This window comes from Ahaetulla prasina, chromosome 4, assembly GCF_028640845.1.
Source record: "Ahaetulla prasina isolate Xishuangbanna chromosome 4, ASM2864084v1, whole genome shotgun sequence".
In the NCBI taxonomy this organism is placed as follows: Eukaryota; Metazoa; Chordata; class Lepidosauria; order Squamata; family Colubridae; genus Ahaetulla; species Ahaetulla prasina.
In genome coordinates, this window is record NC_080542.1 from 108,644,356 (window position 1) to 108,661,884 (window position 17,529).

Genomic DNA, 17,529 nt, shown 5'->3' on the forward strand with positions numbered 1-17,529 from the left:
TCCAAAATATATTTTTCTTGTGTATATGCAGAATGCAGATATGCATAAATTTTTGCCATTTCTGCTAAATTTGATACTTTATTTGTCCATTCTCCAACTGTAGGTAGTTCTTCTTTCTTCCAATATTGTGCAATCAATAGTCTCACAGCAGTTATTAAGTTCAAAATCAATTTAGTCTCTATAACTGTACAGTCTGAAATTATTCCTAATAAGAAGAGCTGTGGAGTAAACTTAATCTTCTTTTTCAAAATGTTCTGCATAATCCACCATATTTTAATGCAAAAAGCTTTAACTTTTTTACAAGTCCACCATATATGATAATAAGTAGCATCCTCACAATCACATCTCCAACATTTTGCTTTCACATTTGGATACATCGCGACAATTTTTTCGGATCTAAATGGCACCTATAAAACATTTTATAAAATTTTCTCTTAGATTTTGTGCTTGTGTAAATTTAACATTCCTCACCCAAATTTTTTCCCATGTTTCTAACATTATAGGTTGTTGAAAATTTTGTCTCATCTTACCATACAATCTTTAACCAACTCTGTTTCTGAGTCAATTTCTACCAATACATTATATAATCTCTTAATATGCTGTTGACCTTGATCTTTTATTTGATTTACAAAGTTATCATCACTTTGCCTAATACCAATTTTCTGATCTATTTTCCCTCTAGTTTGCAATTGTCTGTACTGAAACCACGTATAATTCCTCCCTTCACCCCTCAATTTATCCCCCCGGGACTATATTGTTATCCATGGCTTTACCTAACACTGAATTAAAATTTACTTCAGAAAAGCTTATTTGATGATACATTCGTTACTCCTGATTATCTTTAATTCTTTTATTTCTGCTGTGCAGGTGTTTTAAGCTCTTCCCCAAAAACTGGGAAAACATGTAGCTATGAAGAGAGATGTTTAGTAACCTGGACCTAAATTATTGAATGTGGACAAAGTCAAAGGCAACATTAGTAGGCAGCATTACTGGATTTTTTTGAGTATTAGCTGGTGTAGAGTTGCAACTGACTACATTTAACATCCTTATGAACTCTGTACACCCTTCTATAAATGGTTGCGATAAGATGGCCAATGTTCATTATCTGCATACTCAAGGTGCTTTCTTGCACTAAAATTTTCAGTTTGCTAGATAAAGGCAAATATAAATATTTGCTGCAGCAAGTTCACAGTCTAAAGAGCAAGCTACTGCAAATGATATGTATGTCAGGCGTAAGTCATGTGTTATATATAAATGTAGAAATAAAAATGCCGTAGGTATGAAAAAATAGGTTGCTCAAATGCAAAGGAAGGAATTATTTTAAGCTACCTTGAAATTTTTGCGGTGGTAATTTAATGTGTGAATCCGGCAGGGTGGAGGGGAAGCATTCTCAGTGTTCTACTATAGCATTAGGTCATATATCATGTAGGTGCATCTTATCCTTGCATTTTGAGATGCAACATTTTCCTTCAGTAGATGAATAGCAGCCCTGTGCATTTGTACGTCAGGAAAAACAGTTCAGAAAAAAGGTATCCTTCAACACAGATACACATGGCAGAGGTCCTCGTACAATTTGTAGATTTTTTGCATGACACTGTTTTTAAAAGAAGTTTAAAATATGGGTATGCCTGACTGTTTCATCCACTTGGCCTCTCAGGACTGGAGTTTTAATTCTGAAAATCTAAGCATATTTTTAACTTAATTCTATGTCGTTAAATATGTGTAAGCATAAAAACCACAGCCTTCTAGATATGCCTGACTTTGATGAAGATTTCTGCTTAATATGGAAATAAATCCCAATGGCAATTGCTCAGAGTTTGAATTTGGCATAGTTGGGACTGAACTGTAAGGAAAGAAAATGCATTTCTATTGGAAATTTGATCCTATATCCCTATACTTCTTAAAAATGGGTGCAATTGATTTGGTTTGCTGGGAAAGCCATAGTGATTTTGCTTGACATATAAGTTAAGAAATAAAAACACTAACTCCAATGGTTAAACTCCTAGATTAAACTATACCAAACAATGCCAGTCAGATTATTTTGTAATGAATGTCCATGGGCGTACTATAAACTTGCTGAATGATTTTTTTCTTCATTAGAACTCCAATGGGTTTTATTCATTCTGGAGTTGGTGTCTGTTCATTGATATTTTGCCAGCATTCTCTGCTCATAACAATATTTTCTGAGTTCAATTGTGATTATAACTTGAGGGCTACCTCTATTGTTAGTTTCCAAATTTCCAAATCTGTAATGCTCATTCATGTAAAAATTAGTTTTCTTAATATTTACCATTAACATTTGACTTTTCATTTTTACTTTCCATATAAGTTCAGTCTTATTTACTTAAGTCAATGTAGTGTTGTGTACATATCTCAATTTTTTAGTATGTTTACTCCAGTTTTGATTTCACTTGATAGATTTGATTAAAACATTATTGCAATATATTTATTAGCTACATTAATATAAGTATATGGACAATGTACACCTATTATGATCTAGGGCCTTCCACAGCATCTATTTTATTATGGTACACAGTTAATTAAATGTGATTATCTTTCTTGAAGTTTTGAAATGAAAGCATATTTAATAATCAACGAATACACCTTACTAAATAGTATTTGAGTCTAATAATATACTGACAAGAGTATATTGCAACAAGAGTATATTTGAATCTATTGCAAACAAAGCAATAAAATAAAGATGTTATGAGAATGTAACTCTTGCTCAATTCAGAAAAATAAAAAAGATTCTGTGAGTTACGCATTTAGTTCAATAAGAGAATGAAGCAAACGTTCAAAAACTTCAAAGAAAGTAGGACGTTTAAGAAATGATTTACTTTACACAGTGTTTCATTTTACCCAGTGTTCATCCATGGAAGGAGAAGGCATAAAGATACTTGGAATGTACACATACATGCATTTGTACATTTTCCCCATTTGCTTGGAAATTGAATAAAATTTGGATTGAAGCAGAAAAATGCAGAGAAAGAAAGAAAAAAACATCACCTTTTCCTGGCAGCATTGGGCTGCACATGGTTCTATCCTCAGAGTTTTACATTAGATGGAACTTTGAACAGCCCATCTAGGAAGATAAGGGGCCTCTTTCAATAATACTTTCTGGTAAACTTTGGCTGCATCTGTTTAGTGTACTTCATGAAGCCACAGTTCTCCTGTGGACTTTGGAACTAATACCAATTCCAAAAGATGGACATTTTCCATTATCTGCTTGGATCTAGCTGATCAGGGAAATCAGCTCACTAGGGCTACCTTAGGGCCTCTGGAAGACTTCCATACTCAATAAGTGTGAAGTAAATCCAACTCCTCCTCCTCAACTTCATCAGTTCTGTAATTCAAGTCCAATGAAGTGGAGGACTTGACAATCCTCTGATAACTTGGGAATCCTCTTGGCTGGGCTAAAGTTTTCTTTGGGATAAGCAAAAGGCTGGTAAATAGGGACAAAACCTCACCAAATGAATTTTCCTCTCAGCAGAATATTTTTTATTTTTATTCTCTGTCCTCCTCACCTAAGTGAGGTCAGCTACTGCTATAAAAACTCAAACAAAGATCATCTTTCTTATTTTATAAGGAAGGTAGTCTATCTGAAAAAAAAATGTCAAGACTAACATATGGGAGAGAATATGGGGCAATACTGACTGAGCCAGGCAGCCAAGTTGAATTAGTGACTTCCATCTTCACCTGATCAACAAAATTTCCAAAAGGCTGGTAGCCCTGAAAAAAGAATTCCAGAACCATGCTTTTATTTAAAATAAAATCAATGAGTTACTAAAATATGTATTTATCAAATTTAGAATAAGCACCTTAATACAATTGCTACCATTCTTTCCCCAAAGCAATATTTGATATCAGGTCCCCAAAATTCTCTGAAAAAGGTTTCAAGGTTTCCCAGAATAGGTGCCTATTATTCTGACTAATGAATGGAATGACCCCGGAAGAGTTTGTGCTTCTGGAAATATTACCTTATGCAGCTTTCCTTTGTTATTTCTGCCACAGTTTTAACTAGGGCTCAGTGATCACATTGGAAAAAAATTAATATTTGCCCAGTCTTAGTTTAGAAAGATCATATTGGGTCCCTTTAATAGGATTTTTATTCCCTTTTGCTTGTGCATATAAGGAGTTGTCAAAGAAGCTACTTCAGGCACTCCAGTTTTCTATAGACTGGGGTCTTTTTGCCAACTAGACATGCAAAAAGTCTTGCATGTAAGGATTTTAGTTTTTATATGACTCCAAAAGCAGTTGCCTATTGTAGGTCTCTCATTCACATGAGTTTTCCATTAGGCTACAGTATATGATATGACATTTTGGATATTGTGCAAAATTGAGTATTGGATGAGTTCTTTGTTTAGAGCAAAGTATAATCTAATGTAAGAATCCATTGACGGGAAAATCTATTTTCAGAATAATTTAGTAGAGTGGGGACTCCCTACGAAAAAGAGGGAACCATGAAAAATTAATTACATTTACTTTTATAGTTGTACAACAAAGAACTTCAAAACAAAAGTTGATTGGTTTAGAAATACCCATCTGCTCAGTTACATCACCAAAATTAAACTATATCACCAATTACATGTGAGCATAGCTGTGGAAAAGAACATTGTATTCTGTGTAAAAGTGAAAGAAACATTTGCAAAGGAAAAACATAAAAATAGGTATGGGTAAGATAAATTATGAGCGCTTCCCAAGGTTGAGTTTGACTATTTTCTTTGTTCATGGAGGTTTGAGAAGAGCTAAAAAGGAAACTGTTATCTACAATGTCTTGAATGCTCTCCTGCCAATCCTTGTTTTAGAAAGAGAGGCTTTTCTTTAAGATTAAGGCTAATGGGAAATTATTAACAATATAATTGAAAAAGCAAATTTTAAACACAAAAAAACCCATGTTAGTTAGCCAATGCAACAGAGCTGCAAACACCAGGTTTCAAGTATTACAAAGTCCATCCTCAGTGGCCCTTAGTAAGGATGTTTAAATATAGGGGAAACAGCTTCATCACTTAATAGAAAGGATTATAATATAAAATAGTAGCACAATTTGTAATTCCTTTCCCAAAACTTTATGCATTGGTGGAGCCAATGCCAAAGCAAAGGTCAAATAACTGGGAGATGTTCTCTTTGTCACTGCCCTGAATTTTTCAGCATTTGCCATTAGTTGCCCTGATCCTTTTTCATCATGCATTATTTAGAGGACTCTTCTTTTCACCACTGAATAGCAACATTTTTCTCTGCCCCCTATGGAGGACAAAACAAACTGACACAATAGTTTTAAATACTGTAAACCCATAAAGATCAAATGAAGGATGGAAGCTATTGAGAGAAAACAAATGCAATAAATCCCATTGCCCATTTATGAATTTAAATCCACTATTAACCTGGATCTCTCTCCAGCTTTAATTGGAGATGTTATACATCCACTACATGCATTGTAGGAACAAGAATAGAAACAATTGCTAGAAAAATAAAAATTATTTATCATAAAAATGGCTAGGAGAAACAAGCTTAAGTAGTTTTACCTGGGACACATTCCCTTCAAATTAATGTTCTTCAGATTTGTATGCCAACAATTACGATTATGATAAAGTGTAGGTAGGAAATGTTATAAATAATTCTGATGGGAATTTCCAGAATTGTCAATTATTTATCTGTCAGGCAAGTCTGAAAGGAAGGCTGTGAAAAACTGAAGTAATATATTGGAGGAAAAGTAGCTTCAAAGTGTAGGAATTCTTTCTGATCCCCTTAAGACACTGAAACTACAACTCCTAATCAGCATCACTACTGATAGATGCTGAAAAACTCTAAAAAATTGTCACCCCAACGTATCTGGTGGCAGCCTGCTGGAGAAGGCCAAATCAAACTTTGTGAATCCTGCTTCTAATTACAATGACAGCAACTACGGGACCGCATGCTGCAACCGACTGCCTCCCACCGACCCGTACACTCCCACAGAGAGGGACTCCTTAGGGTGCCGTCTGCCAGGCAGTGCCAACTGGCGACACCCAGGGGAAGGGCTTTCTCTGTGAGGGCTCCCACCCTCTGGAACGAGCTCCCCCCAGGACTGTGCCAACTTCCTGACCTTCGAGCCTTCTGCCGCGAGCTTAAGACACATCTATTTATTTGTGCGGGGCTGGCCTAGGGTTTAGTTTTTAAAAATTAGTTTTAAATGGGGTTTTGTACTATTTTAATCGATATTTTTAAATTTGGCCTAATGTAATTAGTTTTTTTAAATGTTGTTTTAACTTGTATTTATTCTAATGTTTTTTATGTTTTTATATGGCTGTAAACCGCCCTGAGTCCTTTGGGAGATAGGGCGGTATAAAAATTTGAATAATAATAATAAAAATAAAAATAAAAATAATAATAATAATAATAATAATAATAATAACAACAACAACAACAACAACAACAACTGTACAAAATTCATTGTTTGTTGTTTCATTAAGTTGCAGCTACAAAAATAACAGAATGGCTCTGATGACTCTGAATCATTCCAAGTCATTTTGCAGTTATATACAGAATTTTAGAGATGGAGACTGCAATAGTTTCAACACTTTTTTGACAAAAGTACTGTTTTCAATCAGAGGATGTTGTGCACGAGAGGCTGTCCATTGCTTACCATCTGCTATCTGAGGTTAACAGTGTTAAAACTGACGAACATCTATTATATCAGTGTAATATTGTTGTTACAACTAGGCCCTTGCAGCGTCTGTGGTGTTTCTGCTGCTTGTTTTGTTAGAGGCTTCACTCCCTCCTCTGTGTATCCATTGTTTCTTTCAGACTATTTTATTCTGTTTCAATAGCATTGCTAGTAAGTGGCTAGTGTCTAAAGACCATGGGTTGTTTCTTCCATGGGAAAGGGCAAGAACTTTTCTTTTTCCACTCTGGGGTTTCTCTACATATCATTGAATAAATTGCATAATAAATGAAATGGTGAAAAGGGATTTGTCCATTCTGTAACTACTCCAGGCTTTGCCATTTCAATAGGCATCATTTGTGCACAGCATAGTCCCAATTAAATGGACAGCATCTTAAACTAGCCTATTTCAGGGTGGTTTTTTTTTTGATAATTTTGATTAGCAAAATACAAAATCAATTGGGGGAACCTTGCAAGGGAGTCAGCTGGTTTCTGGAAAATGCTACTGCTGGTGCTCTTAAGATACGTTTGATCTGCAGTGCTTAGAATTTTCTTTGGTCATGCCCATATGCAGGATACTTGGCTAGGAAGGGTGACCTAGTGATTACTGAAGAGAAAATGCTGAATTACATCTATATTCTACATCCTTTTTTTCAGATTTAAACATTGCAAGCTTTTTACTAGCTTTCCTGGCCCACTTCTTATTACATTAAACCAGTGGTGGGATTCAAGTAATTTAACAACCGGTTCTCTGCCCTAATGATTTCTTTCAATAACCAGTTTGTCAAACTGTTCAGAAAGTTAACAACCGGTTCTCCCGAAGTGGTGCGAACCAGCTGAATCCCACCACTGCATTAAACCAAACTGGACTACAAAACAGTTTGGGAAGACATAAAATTAGAATATCAAATCAAAATGGCAACATACTGTATTACTAAGTGACAAGAAATACAACAGCATACGTTAAATTAAAAGACGAAGGGTTTTATAGTAATGTCATTCCCCCCACCCATTTTTAACACAGAGCTTATTGATGCAGTGCTTTGAACATTGCTTTTCCTTTTCCTTTTCTTCATTATTTCTCTATTGTTATTTTGGCAGTCTTAAGTGGCCCGTTAAATTCATCATTACTATTATTTTGCAGGTACCAACTCTCACTCTCATAGCCAATTGCACTGACTAATTGATTAAGATAGCTGCAATCATAATTCACAAGCTGGGCCTCTTTGAGTGATACTTCTGCAGACCAGGATGAATTCACAGATACTGTAACATCATATGTCAGTTTCTGTGAAGACCTATGTGTACCGACAAGAACTTGCGAATATACAGCAACAACAAACCTTGGTTCACAGCTAAACTTAAACTGCTACGTCATTCCAAAGAGGAAGCCTACAGAAAAGGTGATAAAATGTTGTACAATCTGGCCAGAAATGTATTAGCAAGGGAGATCAGAGCAGCAAAAGAGGCTACTCTGAAAAGCTAAAGAATTGGTTCTCAACAAATGAACCAGCAAACATGTGGAAAATTCTTGTTACGTCAAACCTCCTTCCCAGGCTGAAGGAAATCAACAACTGGTAGATAACCTGAATGTGTTTTACTGCAGGTTTGAAAGGAAACAGCCACCTATCTCCACAACTCCCATCTCAGACACACCAACAACAGCTAAGCCTCCTATAACTTATCCCACCCCATTGGGCTCACATCCCCTAGTGATCACAGAAAAGGAAGTGCAAGACTTATTTCACAGACTAAAGCCAGGAAAAGCTCCAGGCCCAGACAAGATAACTTCTTCTTGCTTAAAAGTCTGTGCTGACCAATTGGCCCCCATCTTCGCCCATATCATCAATAAATCATTAGAGATATGCTATGTTCCTTCTTGCTTCAAACGCTCTACTATCATCCCAGTGCCGAAGAAGCCCACCATGAAGAAACTAAATGACTACAGACCAGTTGCTCTAACATCTGTAGTCATGAAAACCTTTGAAAGGCTAGTGCTGTCCCACTTGAAAACCATCATGGATCCACTGTTACACCCCTTGCAATTTGCATACCGAGCAAATAGATCAACAGATGATGCTGTTAATATGGCTCTGCACTACATCCTACAACATCTTGAATCTCCAGAGACCTATGCAAGGGTCCTTTTTGTAGATTTTAGTTCAGCATTTAATACCATCATTCTAGACACTCTTCTAACCAAGCTAAACCAGCTACAGGTACCTGAACAGATTTGTAAGTAGATCACAAGCTTCCTAACAGGAAGCAGCAGGTGAAACTAAGCAAAATCACATCAGATACCTGTATGATTAGCACAGGGCCCCCCCCAAGGCTGTGTGCTCTCCCCACTTCTCCTCTCTGTATACCAATGACTGCATCTCCAACAATCCATCTGTCAAACTACTGAAGTTTGCAGATGACACAGCAGTGATTGGTCTCACTGCTCGAGACAATGATGAATCTGCATACAGATGAGAGGTTGAATGACTAGCCTCGTGGTGCGACCAGAACAATCTGGAACTGAACACACTCAAAACCGTAGAAATGGTGGTAGACTTTAGGAGAAACCCCTCCATACTTCCACCTCTAACAATATTAGACAGCACAGTATCAACAATAGAAACATTCAAATTTCTAGATTCTACCATTTCGCAAGATCTAAAATGGACAGCTAATATCAAAAGTCATGAAAAAAGCACAACAAAGAATGTTCTTTCTGTGCCAACTCAGAAAGCTCAAACTTCCCAAGGAGCTGCTGATCCAGTTCTACAGAGGAATTATTGAGTCTGTCACCTGTACCTCTATAACTTTCTGGTTTGGTTCTGCAACCCAACAAGAAAGACACAGACTTCAGAGGATAATTAGAACTGCAGAAAAAATAATTGCTACCAACCTGCCTTCCATTGAGGACCTGTATACTGCATGAATCAAGAAGAGGGCCGTGAAAATCACATCCTGGACATAAACTGTTTCAACTCCTACCCTCAAAACGATGCTATAGAGCACTGTACACCAGAACTAGACACAAGAACAGTTTTTTCCTGAATGCCATCACTCTGCTAAACAAATAATTCCCTCAACACTGTCAAACTATTTACTAAATCTGCACTACTATTAATCTTCTCATCGCTCCCATCACCCATCTCCTTCCACTTATGACTGTAACTTTGTTGCTTATATCCTTACGATTTATATTGATATTGTTTCCTGATTGCTTATTTGTACCCTATGACTATCATTAAGTGTTGTAAGTGTTGTACCTTGATGAAGGTATATTTTCTTTTATGTATATTGAGAGTATATGCACCAAGAAAAATTCCTTGTGTGTCCAATCACACTTGGCCAATAAAAACAAATTCTATTCTATTCAACAGGATGACATCTATAAATATAGCAACAGATGAGAGAAAATGAAACACACCCAGTGTTAAATAAAACATCATAAATTGAAAACAAAGGTCTGTTAAATAAACTGACAAGCTGCTTAACAGCCCAACCAGCCACCTGCTCTGCTATCATGTTTTACAAAAACTCAGTGTCTGGGCCAACTCAAGGAAAAATGCTACTATACATAAGTGCTAGGAGAGTGTAGAATTATTGTTGTATGCAAAACTTTAGCAGCCCTGATCAAATTATGTATTTTCCTGAATTTCTAATTAAGGTAATCCTTGTTTATACAAAACAATTGGGCCTAGCAACATGGCCATTAAATGAAGAGATTGCTAAGTTAAATCATGATTGCGCTTATGATTTTACTTCAGCTTTCCTTTGCATTGTAAATCTGTGAAGGTTAAAAACACAAATTACTTTTTCATTGCTGGCAATGAAATGATGGCTAAAACTTACTGTTTTGCAAGGAACTCTGTGCATATTTGTGATTGTGAGCAGTAGTGCTGGCAAGGCAGTATTTCATTCTGTAAGTTTCATTGCATAGCTAAAGAAAGTTTCCTTCAAATCAAACTCAATTCATGCTGACTTTCTCGGAGATACCTTTATAGTTTTATAGTCAGCAATATGGAAATGGTTTTCCACCATTTTATGATTTCATTTTTTTAGTTCCTACTGTGGTCTATAAACTTGTAATCCTTGTAATCCCCTGGAGATCTCCTGAATACACCCTGGACCTAACTCTGATTATCTTCAGAGGTCAGAGAAAACCAGCCACATGATGCCTCCTCCAGGGAAGGTTTCTTAATGTAGTTCAACTGCTTACAGGATGAACTGAAAGCCATGTTTGGTGATGGGAAAGAAAGGTTGAGATGATCGAATGAACAGAAATTTTAAATGACTACATATAGTGCTGCTGAAAAGTATAGGCAGTGAGATAGTCCTTGCTTAACGACCATTTGCTCAGCCTCCATTTGAAATTAGAATGTTGCTGAACAAATGATACTTGCACCCAATCCTCAGTTACAGCCATTACAGCACCTCCGTGGTCACATGATCAAAATCTGGGAGCTCTGCAGCCTCCTATGTTTATGACTATCAGGTGAGTGTCAGGTCCTGTCCCCCCATTTCTACCCCCAATCTCTGCATTTTTTGCTCACCCTGCATTCTGGTTTGCACCCACCAACCTATCCTTCACATCCCTGCCTAACAATCTTCTCTGAAATTATAATGACGGTCTTCGCCAGTTATGGTGAAGAAGTTGGATTACATGGAAGGTGTTCCTTTGGGGAATCAAAAGCTGAATTCCATCTATGCTAGACTACTAGAATGACATCAAGTTTTGTGATGGTTTAGGGGGCATTGCTTTGCTACACTGAAATCTAGGGAATTCAAATGTGGGCACATAGACACATTCAGAGAGAGAGGCACTCATTTACTCACTCACACATAAACAACTTTTGTATTTCAGAAGAAACAAAAAGAACATTCTCGGAGATAGGAAGGAAAAGAAAAGGAAGGGGACATATTTCAGAGATAATGGAAATGGGATAGGGAAGTGGGCAGAATAAAAGCAAACAAGTTATATCTGGGAGACATCAGTATACATTTAGGGATTGTAAAGACAGTAAAGGACTTCATTTAAATGTAACAGCAAAAATACGACTTGCCTGATAATTTCTATTAAACCACACTAGAGGGCACTAAAACCAAAATTTAGATTAACTGCTTTCGTAAATTTTATTTGTTGAAAAATTTGGCAAACTGGAGTTTTCTTGACTACCAGATTTTCTTCATATAAAACAGTTTTGCAGGTTTGTAGATGTTAAAGTGCATAATTGGAAATAGAAATTAATTCAACCTAATATAGAAGTAATAGCAAAACTAACACTGCTTCTTTTGTTGATTGGTTCTAATTTGGATACAGAGATGACTGCATGTGATGGGTCCTAAAGGCCTCAGCTTGATGGAGATACTAGGGTAAGAGTTTAAGGAATGAAGAGGCAAAAGGGACACTAATGTGATAGCAAGAGATGTAAGACAAGGAGCATATTAGACATGGTACAAGCCAACATTAAGGCCTATCACTAAAGATGGCAAAGCATTCAAATTTATCCAGTAATACAGTTTAAGGCAAAACAAAACCTCTTGTGATGAGCAAGATGATTTTCCTATAGTTTGCTACTACTTTTTGCTAGGCATTTTGAAATTAACTCACTTATTCTCTCAGCATTAGAACTATATTGGTAGTCAATAGTCACTAGTGGACCAAGGAACTCATGACAAAATCATACAAACCAATCCTTTGATCTGATTTAGATCTATGCATTTAATGTATTAAATCTAGAAACTTCATTCAAGTTTCCTATCTTATTTAAACCTATTTATCTGGGTTAGTTCTTGTTGTTGTTAATTGCGAAGTCGTGTCCGACCCATCGCGACCACATGACAACGTTCCTCCAGGCCTTCCTATCCTCTTCCATCCTCTGAAGTCCATTTAAGCTCACACCTACTGCTTCAGTGACTCCATGCAGCCACCTCGTTCTCTGCCATCCCCTTCTTTTGCCCTCAATCTTTCCCAGCATTAGGCTCTTCTCCAGTGACTCCTTCCTTCTCATTAGATGGCCAAAGTATTTCAGTTTCACCTTCAGGATCTGGCCTTCTAAAGAGCAGTCAGGGTTGATCTCCTCTAGGACTGTCTAGATTAAGTTACTTCTGGATATGTCTAAATGCCTATTCTTTATCTTAGATAGCTACAGAAGCTCTACAACCTCTAATATAAATATGAAGGATAGATCTCCATTTACCTCACACCAATGGATTATTGATACATATTCATTGTGTCTAAGAATACATTTTTTCATCAGCAGGACTTTCAAGCAATTTTATCAATACTCTTGAGGTATTTATATATATATATATATATATATAAATATATATGTAGATCTTTGGTTATTCGGGTTTTCTCCCGCGTAAAATTGGAAGTGTCTTGGCGACGTTTCGACAAAGTCTCATTCGTCATCTTCAGGCTTCAACCGTGCTTCTGGGAGCAATGTGTGACTGCAGCTGTTTCTTCCTTTTAACTGCTAGTGGGGTTTGAACTGATTGGGTGGGAGCTTGGCTGTGCTCTGATTGGATGGGGTTTTTTGTGCTCTGATTGGCTGGGGTGTGTCCTGTTTGGGTGGGGGCTTGGTTGTGCCCAGATTAGTCTGAGCTGCAGGGGTATTTGAGCTGGTGAGCTGCATAGCTGTTGTTTGGCTTCATGTTCGTGGTCGTGCTACACCTGCTGCATGTATGGATTGGAGGGGTTTGAAATGGCTAATGTTGCAGCTGCGGTCTGGCTTCTGGTCCTTGGTCGTGCTTCATGATCAGTGTGGGTTTGGGTCTGCTTTCTGGGTGGATGTGTGGTGGTGACATCCTGTGTGAACCTCGTGAGTGTGGGTCTGGTGTCATTCCTCTTGCTCAAATCCCCCTGCAACTCAGACTAATCTGAGCACAACCAAGCCCCCACCCCAAAAGGACACACCCCGAGCCAATCAGAGCACCAAAAAAACCCCCAACCAAACCGCGCACAGCCACGCTCCCCCCCCATCAGTTCAAACCCCCACTAGCAGTTAAAAAGGAAGAAACAGCTGCAGTCACACATTGCTCCCAGAAGCACGAAGCTGAAGCCTGAAGATGACGAATGAGACTTCGTCAAAACGTCGCCAAGACACTTCCAATTTTACGCGGGAGAAAACCCGAATAACCAAAGATCTACATACAAACACCCGCGAAAACCTCAAAAAACAAATATATATATTTGTTTTCTGAGGTTTTGCAGGTAGAGGTCTTTGTTATTCTCAAATTGGAAGTGTCTTGCCAAGACACTTCCAATTTTACGCGGGAGAAAACCCGAATAACCAAAGACCTACACACACACACACACACACACACATATATCAAATGATTATTTTTGAAAAATCATTTATCATATCTTGCTAATTTAGACTTCATAATTCAGGAGCAAATATAAAACTGATCTTTATCCTTCTTCCTTTTGAGGTATAAAATTTAGTTCACTATTTAATTATAAATTTCAAAGGGTAAATGTCATATTTCTGACACAAATCTCCTTTTATGTGGCTCAATTTATATCAATCTAGGTAGCATGATTAACAAACAGGGATGGTAGGATTAGAATCCAATGATATCTGGAGCAATGGTAAAATCCTGCCAGTTCTGCCTGGCTCACGCAAACTGGTAGTGGCAGTGGCACATGGTTTGGCAAATTGGTAAAGGTGGCAGCACGAGAGTCCACCCATCAACCTGGATCATGTTCTTCCTGGTTTTAACTAGGAAGTAACCCATTTTTGACCCTCTGGTCAAACGATCTGATGATGGCGCGTGCACTCACTCCACTCCCACGCACAGTGCACACACTTCTGAACCAGTTGTTGTGCCTGCGAGCCCCGAGCCAGGCTTCTCTGATTATTCTGTTGTTAAAGTGTTCAGTTTTGGCGATAGTTCTGGTCTTTTTAAAGTCAATATCGTGTCCTGTGACTTTAAAGTTTTGGACCAGGGAAGAAGTTGGTTCCTCTTTTGAATGAGTTCTTGTGTTCTTCAATGCGCACTTATTCTTCTGTTGGTTTGTCCAATGTATGTGGTGGGGCAGGCGGTGCATGGGATTTCATATACTCCTTGATTTTCTAACTCAATTTTGTCTTTGGGGTTTCTTAGGATGGTGGATATTTTTGGTTTGTGCAGAATGCTGTCTTGATGTTATGTTTGTGGAGGATCTTGCTGATTCTGTCTGTGGTGCCTTTTATATATGGGAGGAGGGCTGTGCCATTTTCTTGCTCTCTGTCTTGGGTTTTAGTGGGGGTTCTTTTGGATTAGTTTGGTAATCTTATTTCTCTGGAATCCATTGGATGTTAGTACGTTGTGAGAGTGTGTAGTTCGGTTTTAGGTGTTGTTCGTCAGCTAAGCATTTTGTTCTAGAGATGAGTGTCTTGGCTACGGAGTTGATCTGTGCTGGGTGGTGGTGTGAGAGTGCATGCAGATAGCGGTTTGTGTGTGTTTTCTTCTGGTAGATGGTGTGTCCTAGGGAGCCATTGGGTTTCTTGTAGACTAAGACATCTAGGAAGGGAAGTTGGTTGTTAACTTCTGTTTCCATGGTGAACTGTATTTTGGGGTGTAGGCTATTGAGGTGTGTGAGGAAATTTTCAAGTTTTTCTTTTCCGTGTGGCCAGATTATGAAGGTGTCGTCTACGTATCTGAGCCAGAGTTTGGGTTTGTGATCAGATTTTTCTAGTGCTTGGGTTTCAAAGTGTTCCATGTAGAGGTTGGCAATGACAGGTGAGAGGGGTGATCCCATGGGTGCTCCTTCTATTTGTTTGTATTTTTGTCCGTTATAGATGAAGTATGTGTTGGATAGGCAGTGGTTGGTCAGATCTAGGATGTGCTTGGGGGGGTTATATTTGTTTTGGATAGCTGTCAAGGCTTCTTTGATTGGCACTTGGGTGAAGAGGGATATGACATCAAAGCTCACGAGTAGGTCGCTGGGCTGTAAGTTTTGTTTCTTTATGATCTCTATGAACTGGAATGAGTTTTTTACGTGTGAGGCGATGGATTCTGCATAGGGCTGTAGTTGTTTGGCGAGAAATTTGGCTAGGTTTTGTAGAGGTGAGCCTATGGAGCTGACTATGGGTCTGAGTGGGGGTTCCTTCTTTGTGTATCTTGGGAGGCCGAGAGCTTAGGGCATCTGGATGATTTCTCTGGGAATGATTCTTTGTTGGATTTCTTCGCTGATGGGGAGGCTTTTATTTTGGATCTAGTGGTTTTTCTAGGTAGGTGGTGGGGTCTGTTTTAGGGCTTGTATGCAGGGTCTTGGAGTAGGTTGGTTAATTTGGTTTGGTAGTCAGATGTGTTCATAACCACCGTGGCGTTGCCCTTGTCTGCTGGTAGGATTATTATGCTGGTATCTTTTTCAGGTTAAGTAGTGCTGTCTGTTCCTCTTGGGTAAGTTGCTTTTGGGTGGCTTGCTGCTGCAGAGGATGTTGGTGATTTCGAGTCTGATTTTGTTAGCGCCATCGGGTTGATTTTGGTCAGGCTGGTTTCAACTCCGCATATAATGTTTTCAGTGGGGATGTATTTGGGAGTGACTGCAAAGTTGAATCCTTTGGAAAGGACATCGGTTTCAGCTTTGGTGAGGATCCTATCTGAGATGTTATGCACTGTTTGTTTCATGTGTTGCTGTGAGGGTGGAGGGGTTTGTTTCTGGCGTTCTCGTAGTCTTCGGAGTTTGTTGGTGTGTGTGTCTGTCTTGAGGGTGGTCTGTGTTTTGGCTCTCCAGACGGTGAGTTGTTTGGATTTGTCCCAAAGTGCAGGGTGGATCTTGTTGCTGAGTTTGAGGTGAAGTGTGAGGAGATCTTTGTTGATTTGATCTAGGAGGAATCTTTTTGTGTGAAGTTCATTTCTGATTAGGCCAATTCTGTTCTTTTTAGGATGCGTTTGGTGGCTGCAGAGTTGGAGTGGAATTTCAATTGGAAGCATTTGGGGATTAAATTTTGATCTCGGCAGTTTCAGAGGAATGCAAGGTCACATAAAATGGAAGCTCTTGGACTTCTAGTTTTCATAGGTCCTGGTCAGATGGTGGATTTCCTCCCCGTAGAGGTGCAATATTTGTTTTCTGAGGTTTTCACGGGTGTTTGTATGTAGGTCTTTGGTTATTCGGGTTTTCTCCCGCGTAAAATTGGAAGTGTCTTGGCGACGTTTCGACAAAGTCTCATTCGTCATCTTCAGGCTTCAGCTTCGTGCTTCTGGGAGCAATGTGTGATTGCAGCTGTTTCTTCCTTTTTAATTGCTAGTGGGGGTTTGAACTGATTGGGTGGGAGCTTGGCTGTGCTCTGATTGGATGGGTTTTTTTTGTTTTTTTGTGTGCTCTGATTGGCTGGGGGTGTGTCCTGTTTGGGTGGGGGCTTGGTTGTGCTCAAATTAGACTGAGTTGCAGCGGGATTTGAGCTGGTGAGCTGCACTGCTGCTGTTCGGCTTCGTGGTCGTGGTCGTGCTACATCTTTATAGTGGGTGTCAGTCTGCTGCATGTATGGATTGGAGGGGTTTGAAATGGCTAATGTTGCAGCTGCGGTCTGGCTTCTGGTCCTTGGTCGTGCTTCCTGATCAGTGTGGGTTTGGGTGTGCTTTCTGGGTGGATGTGGTGGTGACATCCTGTGTGGACCTCGTGAGTGTGGGTCTGGTGTCATTCCTCGTGTTAGGGACACGTTTGTCAATAAGGGCAGGTTTCAAATGGCTGGTAGGCGGGAGGTATCATCTCGCTTGTTCATGCTGTGTGGGCGTTTTCTATCTCGATGGCTTCTCTGATTATTCTGTTGTTAAAGTGTTCAGTTTTGGCGATAGTTCTGGTCTTTTAAAGTCAATATCGTGTCCTGTGACTTTAAAGTGTTGGACCAGGAAGAAGTTGGTTCCTCTTTTGAATGAGTTCTTGTGTTCTTCAATCGTGCACT